The sequence below is a fragment of the Apteryx rowi genome, unplaced genomic scaffold (assembly GCF_003343035.1).
Source record: "Apteryx rowi isolate R43461 unplaced genomic scaffold, aptRow1 scaffold_112, whole genome shotgun sequence".
Lineage (NCBI taxonomy): Eukaryota > Metazoa > Chordata > Aves > Apterygiformes > Apterygidae > Apteryx > Apteryx rowi.
In genome coordinates, this window is record NW_020447331.1 from 16,507 (window position 1) to 24,759 (window position 8,253).

Below are 8,253 nucleotides of genomic sequence, written 5' to 3' on the forward strand. Positions count from 1 at the left end.
AGAAACTCAGTTGACAAGGTATCACAGATCTAGAATCCGAGTGAGCTTTGCGAACRGGTTGCTTCCCTATTGCATTCTTGCCATGTTGGCTTCAAATGCATCCCTTTCCCATGATGTAGTTGTGAATACTAGAGAAAAAATGATAGCAAAATAGAAACACTCAGTTAACCCTGCTACCCTAAATTTGGCTGTCTCTAGAGCTTCCTCCTGGACTTGCGCTGTCCCCCTTCCAGACTGCARCAAGTCAGCAGAAGCCCTTGGTGGGGAGTTCCTGCCCCTGCTGATACAGTCAGCAAGATGTGCTGACCTCTTGTTCAGTGAAAATTAGGAGGAAAAAAAAAAGAAGAGAAAAAAAAAGAAAAAAAGCTTTTATAGGAGGAGCAATGATTAAAAATAGAAGTGTTATCCTAGCCAACTCAATTAACTATGGCACTGACATTCTGATTTGTCGCCGGTCAACAAACATGAATCCTCATATTTATAAACCCTTCTGTACACAAAATCCCTTTTCCACCACATCCATCCTTGATGCAGACTGCTGCGGGGAGGAAGTGCTGTCATGCTGCCTCGAAGCTTCGAAAGGTCAATGGGCTTGTAGTCCTCTCTGAGGCTCAGTGAACTGATATCTTTTGGGGAGATTGCGTCTGAATCACTGCCTTCGCTTCAGCAGGGGCAAAGGCTAAAAGGAGGGAATCCAGAATAGCATGGAGAGCACTACATGGGAAAATTGCTGAACACAGAGTGGTCATCGCTGCTGATGGTTGGCTAAATATGACAGGCTTCACCAAAACAGAATTACAGAAAATAGAAGGGCTTGTACATGGACTGCAGCTCAAGCATTTTAAAAGGAATACAAAAGGTCTGTGATTAAAGTATAGAGAAAACTTTTATTTAGAGAGGATTTTGAAGGGCAGTACTGAATCAAAAGCAGTCTCTGCCATGTCACGAGGAAAGCTACCTTACTGCTTCTTTAGCTTCTAATACGGTTTCAGTTATCACATGAGCTTTTAGAAATATTTAAAGGTGCCCCTTTCCCACCTTATAAAAAGCCTTGATGCAGTCTGCCAGAGGGAGACTGCTGCTAGAATTTTGGTCTGATTCTGGAGTTTGGTTATTACAAATAGCTAATTTTTGGATTTTGGCCAGTTTTGACATATAGAGGACAAATTTTAGCACTAAAGAGCTCACAATGTAGGGCCAGCACAGAATTATTTTGATGCAATCCTGAGGAGGGGATGGGGCAGTCTTTCTGCCCCCAGGAGGAAAACTAGAAGCCTACAAATCCATCTGGAAGAATATCAGTTTGGCAGCCTTATGGGTATGCAGCTCAATGGCAGATGGCAATGATATGGGTTTGTCTCAGCTACTGCTGATCACTTTGGTGAGCTGTAGTGAAGTTCCTAATACTCGTTTAAGAATGTCCTGCATGAAAGAGAGGAAAAGGAGATGGTCCCTTTCCATCACTCCTAGCTTTTCCTGTATACTCATGAGAAAAGCATCTAAGATATAGTCCTGAGATTTTAAACTAAATTGCAATTGCAGCTTTCATATTTGAGCTCCCGGTCTATTTCCACGCATCTCCAGGATATCCAAGAACAGCCACTCAGGTGCTAACTCATTAACAGAACAGTTTCACTTCAGTTTCTGAAAATGTCTTCTCATTTGTTAGCTGTTGGCTTACAATACTGCTGCATTTGATTTCTTTTTAGTGCAAGCATCATTCATTCCCGTCTGTTACCTACCTCCCCCCTACTCTCAGTACCGATAATATGATAGACACTGTCCAATATGCTAAATAATATCCAAAAAAACCCCACATTATGGAGAATAAGCATTCATTTCACCCAATTTAAAGTTTCTTCCTCCCACATCTAACCTCTTGATGAAGTCTTCAGCAGTGAGAGCTGATGAATAGCCTGGCAAACATATTAAGTTGTATGGAAGCAAATCTCTGGATTACCCATCATCAGAGGTTTCTGTCCCAAGTCAATCCCAAAGGTAGAGTTCCGTCAACCCACCACCAACATCAGCACCCACATGGTGTGGGAAAGACGGAAAACTCTCTGTTCAAATGTCAGTTTTAGTGAGAACTCAGAGACACTTGTAATTTCCAAGGCAGCACTGAGTCAGGATAATAAGGCTTAAGCTCACATATTAAGGAAAGTTAAGTTTAGAGCTGGCATATAGAGGAGTGAACGGTCTAATCCTTTGCTCTAAGGCAGAACCCACACTCCAGAGATATGCATTTATCTTCTCGCCTCTTGGGCAGGGGAGTCGGCATCAGTGTACCTTTTAGCAATGAGGGTCTGGAAGAAGGAGTATGACAATTAGATGAAGCTAGAGAAATGCATGTGAATATTTAACCCTCTTATTCCCTCACTCTCCTTATCAATGTCTCTCTTCCTCCCAGGCAGGGATTTCAGGCAGGCCTCTGCATTCCCAACAAATTGGCACCGTGTCCCTGGCCTGCTTTGTGCCTTGCAAGTCTCATTACCCTTTGGAAACAGCTTGCTCTCAATTTGCCTCACTCCAGTGCAATCAGTGTAGCCAGATGGAAACGGCTTTGAAATTTACTTTTTAAAATCTCAGCTTCTTATTTCTCCTTTGATGTTTCCTGTTGGGTTTTCCGGTTTGTCCTCGCCTCCTTGCTGCGCTCTCTCTCTCCAGGCTGTGCTTACCCTGGCTCTCTGAGCATCCGAACTTGCACAGGCATTTCTGTCACGGAGTGGCTGTTACTGGAGCACAAATTCCCACTGCTGCCAACAACGATGTGTGTCACACTCGGCAGCTGTGTCAGAGTTGGACAGCCACTGAAAAGAAACCCACAGAAATGTTCTGACAAAGAAGCTTTGGAGGCAGCAGCAAGTTACATTTGTTTAAATACTTGAGTGAGGCTGAGGAACAGGCAATGAGCAGTGTCCATGGACAGCTGGGAGAGCGTGGCCTCGGGCTCTGCAGACTCTTGTGTGGTTCAAATAGCTTTGGAGGTCATGTTGTGCCTCCAAGTGTAACCAAACTTGATGGCAGATCCTAATTCAAGCTTTTTGCTTTCTTAACTATTTTTGCTTTCACTGGATAGGGGAATAGTCCCCAAAGGAGCAGTTCTGTTTGTTGCTTCTCTGTTAAATTGGGCCCACACTCCCAAGACTCTACATAGACACTTTAATAAAATCATTAGTACACTGTTTGTACTACGTCAGCGCAAGGACTAAATAAGTGCTATTGTAACTTATTTTAAACACATTTAGGAAGGCCATGATGCCATCTCCCTCTAACACAGCTGTGAGCATGGACAGTTGCACAAAGCATCTGTAAGACATACCTTCAGACTGATTTCCTTCAGTAATAACAAGAGAATTTTCCCTCCTATATGCTTGTTAGGAGGAGTGTTTCTACAGCGTGGCGTAGGATTCTGGCTTTACCCCTTATTTCTCTTCACAATCAGCAACCACAGTTCACATTTAAAAGGCAGCTCTCCATGAGTGGGCATGGTAAGAAAGACATCTTCAGATGTCTTAGTCAAGCCAACCAAATGCTCTGTGGAAGGTAAATGAAGGGCTAACATGCTAATAAATCAACCTTGCTTTTGCAAATCAGTGTTATGTACATTGAAAACTGCTTCAGGACAGGTTGCATAGTCTAACAAATGTATAAATAAAAAAGCAGTCCAAGTAAGATTTAAGATAAACCAAATCTTAAAAAAGGAACTAGAATCTTAATCAACAAAATTGGCCTAATTGGCTTTCAGGAGAGCTTGAAATGAAAAGCTTCCCAAATTTTCTGGTCCTCCATCTACGCACACCGAATATCACCAAGATTGTGAGAACCTGTTAAAATAGGCTTCCTCAATGGTGAACTCTCCAGAGTAAAGTGCTGCAAGCACAAATATGAGCAAATTCCTACTTATCAAAGTCTAGCCTTCCTATCCTGTATGGTCTTGGTGGCAGATTTTTTCCCCTTGCTTAGATATGTCATTCTGTGCTACAACCTCCGCAGCAAAGTGTAAATTTGGAACAGAAATCTGTATTGTCAAAATAAATGCATGAGGAAGGGAAATTATTATTGCATCCCTACCTCCTTCCTCAGCCTCTCCTGCCTGTGCTGCGTATAATCTCCCTCAACTTCACTAGGTGATGGGTGATATCACCACACCTGGCATGTGTTGAGGAGAAGTAAAAGTTTACGAAGCTTCAGCTGGGGCCTGAGCCCTAACTGATCCATCTGCAAACTAGGACTAAATATGCTTTTAGTATGTCTTCACTCCTGCTGCTGCCAAAAGATTGCCTGAGCAAAACCTTAGGGTGGCTAAACATGCCCATGTCTTAGTGAGGACACTAGGGAGCTTTATATTTTCCAGGAATTCTCCTCTGTCACAGAAATGATTTGGTATGCAGCTTTCTGCCTTTGTAGCATAGGTAGGGATAAAGATATGTGTCAGGCTTTAGCCCTTCCCAAGTTTGATTTACCTCTCACTAGCCATGGTGGAAATCAGAAGAAACCACAAAAATAGTTTGAAAATTGGCTGTGGGAGAGGAATCAGTTCCTAAACTTTAAATGGAAGGGGCTGGAAAGGACAAGAAGGAAAAAAAATGAGATATTTTCTAGTCCTGATTTCTGTTATAAATGTTACTCATATTGAAACTGAACTTGAAATAAAACCCAGTGTTCCGAAACAAACTGTAGCCTAGAGTGATATGGTGCATACACAAAGAAATCTCCCTTTTATGTAATCTGGTACCAGGTAGCCAGCATGGGAAGACTTCRCACTGCCACTTAGGGGATTTGAATGCTTGATTGTGTTAAAATAATTGCTGAGATTGCTCCTGCTGGCTCCTTTTAGGTCCACTGAAGTAATCTCTGCTCAAATACTCTTGAGGCAAAGAGATTATACAGTAAGCTTTCTCCTTTTAAGGTCTAACACTCTTAATAGCACAGTCCGCTCTAATTAGCTTTTGTAAACATGCATCCAGCAGGCAAGTAAGCAATAGAAATAACCAATGAGCAATACAACAATCTACTGCTTCAGGCACAACATTTTGAAGTGTGTGCCCAAATGATGGCATTACAGTAATATTGCACAGCATAAACTGCAATTGTCCTTTTCCTTGATATTCTAACTGAATGACAAATTCTCCAGGTGACTCACTAGCAGCAAGATGCACACTCACGCACCAAGTCTGCTTTTGGACAGAGAGACCTGGAGTGTGGACTTTCCAGCATGACATTAACAAGCTGTGAAAATATTTCTGAGCAAATATTTGGGCTTCTTTGCTGAAGATCCGCCCTGCGTTTCTGAAGCATGCTGAGCCCTCTGTAGTCTTCCTCTCTCCTTTGTTTCTAGGGAATCACACTCCAGAATATCTGGCCTAAGCACACTTTTATATCTCTCTTGTCATTTTATCATATTATCATTTTAGTTTTGCCAGTCAGATAGGTAGGCATCAAACTGGGCCTACAAAGACAATTCTCTTTTCCAAATTTTTGAGTCTTTATTCTTGAGAGGCAAGACTGCATATGACTCCTCATACATAAACATTTAAATTTCCACAGTGCAAAATCCTCTTAAAGTATTTTATTCTCAGTGAAAGTATTTTATTCTCAGTAAGTAATGACAAGTCAAATTTTCCAGTTTCCGAACTAGCGCCAACCTGAATAGCCTCATGTCTGGCAAGATACTTGAGGGTCTAATATAACATTTCTTCCCTGCTGAAATTAACTACATTTTAAAGAACATATTTAACATAGCTCTTTTACAGCTTCACTGGTTTTCATGGTCTTGCCCTTTCGCAGCATGCAGCCCTCTCAAAAGCAGAATCACTGCTCAGAAGCACTGCTCTGGAATTGAGTGATCCCATCCAAAGGCCAAAAAGGACTACAGCTAGTCCCAGGTTCAGTGACACTTGAAAATCCTCCCTATGGCCTAGATTATAAAAGCTCAACCCCAAATCAGCTGAACTGAGGGACAAAAGATAAGGATGCAGAATCTGGGAGGCCAGTATAAAAGAAGAAAATACATTTTGTTTCTGTCAAAAAAAAAAAAAAAAGATTCTAACTGCCCTTTGGGTCCTTCTTGGAGCCTTTCCCTCATAATAGCAAAGGGGGCTGAGGAAAAAGATCTCAGCTTACTCATTGCCAAAACTGTTTTTGTTTCAGGAAACAGATTCTTTAGCCTAGTTTTTTAATAACTGGCCTTTATTAATTTTCAGGCATGTTAATAATTTAATGAAGTTCTTATTTCAGTTTCTAAGACAACTGCACTTCCAGTTTCCTTACAGTATCCTAAGTTGTCGGCTCCCTTGAAGCAGGATGCCATACTGCCATCCTTCACGGTTGGCACTTAGCTAAAACTGCCAGCAATCCTCAGTGAATCTGACTTGATGACAGTAGCTGCTCCACTGTCTTTGTCCAAGCTCCCCAGCTTTCCTGAAGTTAGGAACAATTTATCTAGAACAAAATCATTTAATAGGAAATGTATCATAAAATCATAGTCCCCTATGCACCTACTTGGTGGTCGTCCATCTTCCAGCAAGATGATCCATGCTGGCTTTATGCACTTTAGACCTCTGAAGGATTTGTCCTTGTTAATCGCAGTGTCTTTAGACAGACTCTCTCTCCCCAGTCAGGGCTATTATTTTCAAAAATTGTTGAAACTTACTTAGGTTTCCCTTTAAGCCTTAGCAGTCTTTGTGGTAGCTCCCTTGGAGAATGAGTTTCAAATGTCTTGGAAACAAAACTGTTTCAAAGTTGAGAACTGCACTAATTGCCTCTCAAAGTCTTTTTAGTCTTGAAGGAAACATCTCTTACATCTCATTTATCTCAGAATGCAGCCACTGACAAAACCCTAAAGTTAGTTAGGCAACATTTCGAACATTTATAAAGTTAGAGCAATACTCTTTAAATACTCCATAGCTTGAGAGCATCTGTCACAAATCTTTTTTGGCTTCTTTCATCCTTTTAACATCAACAGAGTCTGCCACACCCCCGAAGCCATCTGTGTATCTTGTATAAAACTTCTACAAGGGCTTTTGTTTCCCTTGACCACCTACATCCCGCAAATGCAAAGCATCATTTTTATTTTTTTCTCTTAAACCTCCACAGCATCACTCCCACTATGGGGGAACAAGAGTCTACAAAACCCATTCAATCATGACCCACAGAGAAAGGGTGTCTTCCTAGAAGACATGTGCCCCGAGAAAATGCTACAGAAATGGTGGAGGGTGGGTAGCTGAAGGGAATCAATGTCTGGTCTGAGACTTAAAAGAAATGTGTTAACAGGTCGCTACAGCAGGAAGGAGAAGTGGGGTCCCCCCACTGTCCGGGACCACAGTCACAACCAAATCAGTCTATCAATATGCTACTCCACATTGCTAGCATGATATTTTAGCATCAATCTGAAGTAACCCTGACAAGCAAAACTATCGTCTCCTTATTTTCTCTCTGCTAGAGGTATGATCATAAGGGTGATTCATTTGTTTTTGCTGAATCTCAGTTTAATTCCACTGCATTTTATTTGGATTAAGAAAGTAAATCTGATCTTCACTGCTGCTCAGAACTTGAATCAAAGCTTTTCTTGAGATATTTAAAGGTTTCAACTCTGCTTTCCCCATAAACTTTTGTTATTTCTGTATTTCAAGGATGCACTCAGCAGCAAATCTATAATGCTAGAATGCATGAAAAAAAACTATCCCTGGGAAAGCCCCATACCATTTTATAAACTCATTAAATTTAGTGCTTGTGAAAAACCTAAGTATCTTTGGCGCCATGGTTCAAAGCCTACTGAAGCAGGGCAGGCCTTTCCCACTAACCTCAACAGTTCTTTTCATTGCAGTTTTTGAGCAAAGTTGAGGTAAGTATCTAAATATCTGGGTTCATTAGCCAAATTTTTGTCAGTTTGGCCATTATTGATTCTAGAGTCTAAATGAAGGGAATATAGCCAAGAGGAGAAGACAAGAGATGAAACTATTGAAAAAAAACTTGTGTGACTGTCGTTAAGATATTTATTTTCTGGTTCTTTTATGTGAGAGATTAAGAGATGGCTAAAAAGTGATTAGAGCCAAGCCAAAAGCACCCTGTGATTTTTCCGTTTGTGCCTCAGCCAGTACAGGCTTGCCGCAGCAGTGTTATTCTAGTCCGGGCCCTCTCCTGAGCATGGCAGCTGCTCAGCAGACAAGTAGCCACTAGAGAGCATGACGAGACCACTAACCTCTCTCTGTTTGATCTAGATTAGGACTTAAACTAGGTCTCCTGAGGTAG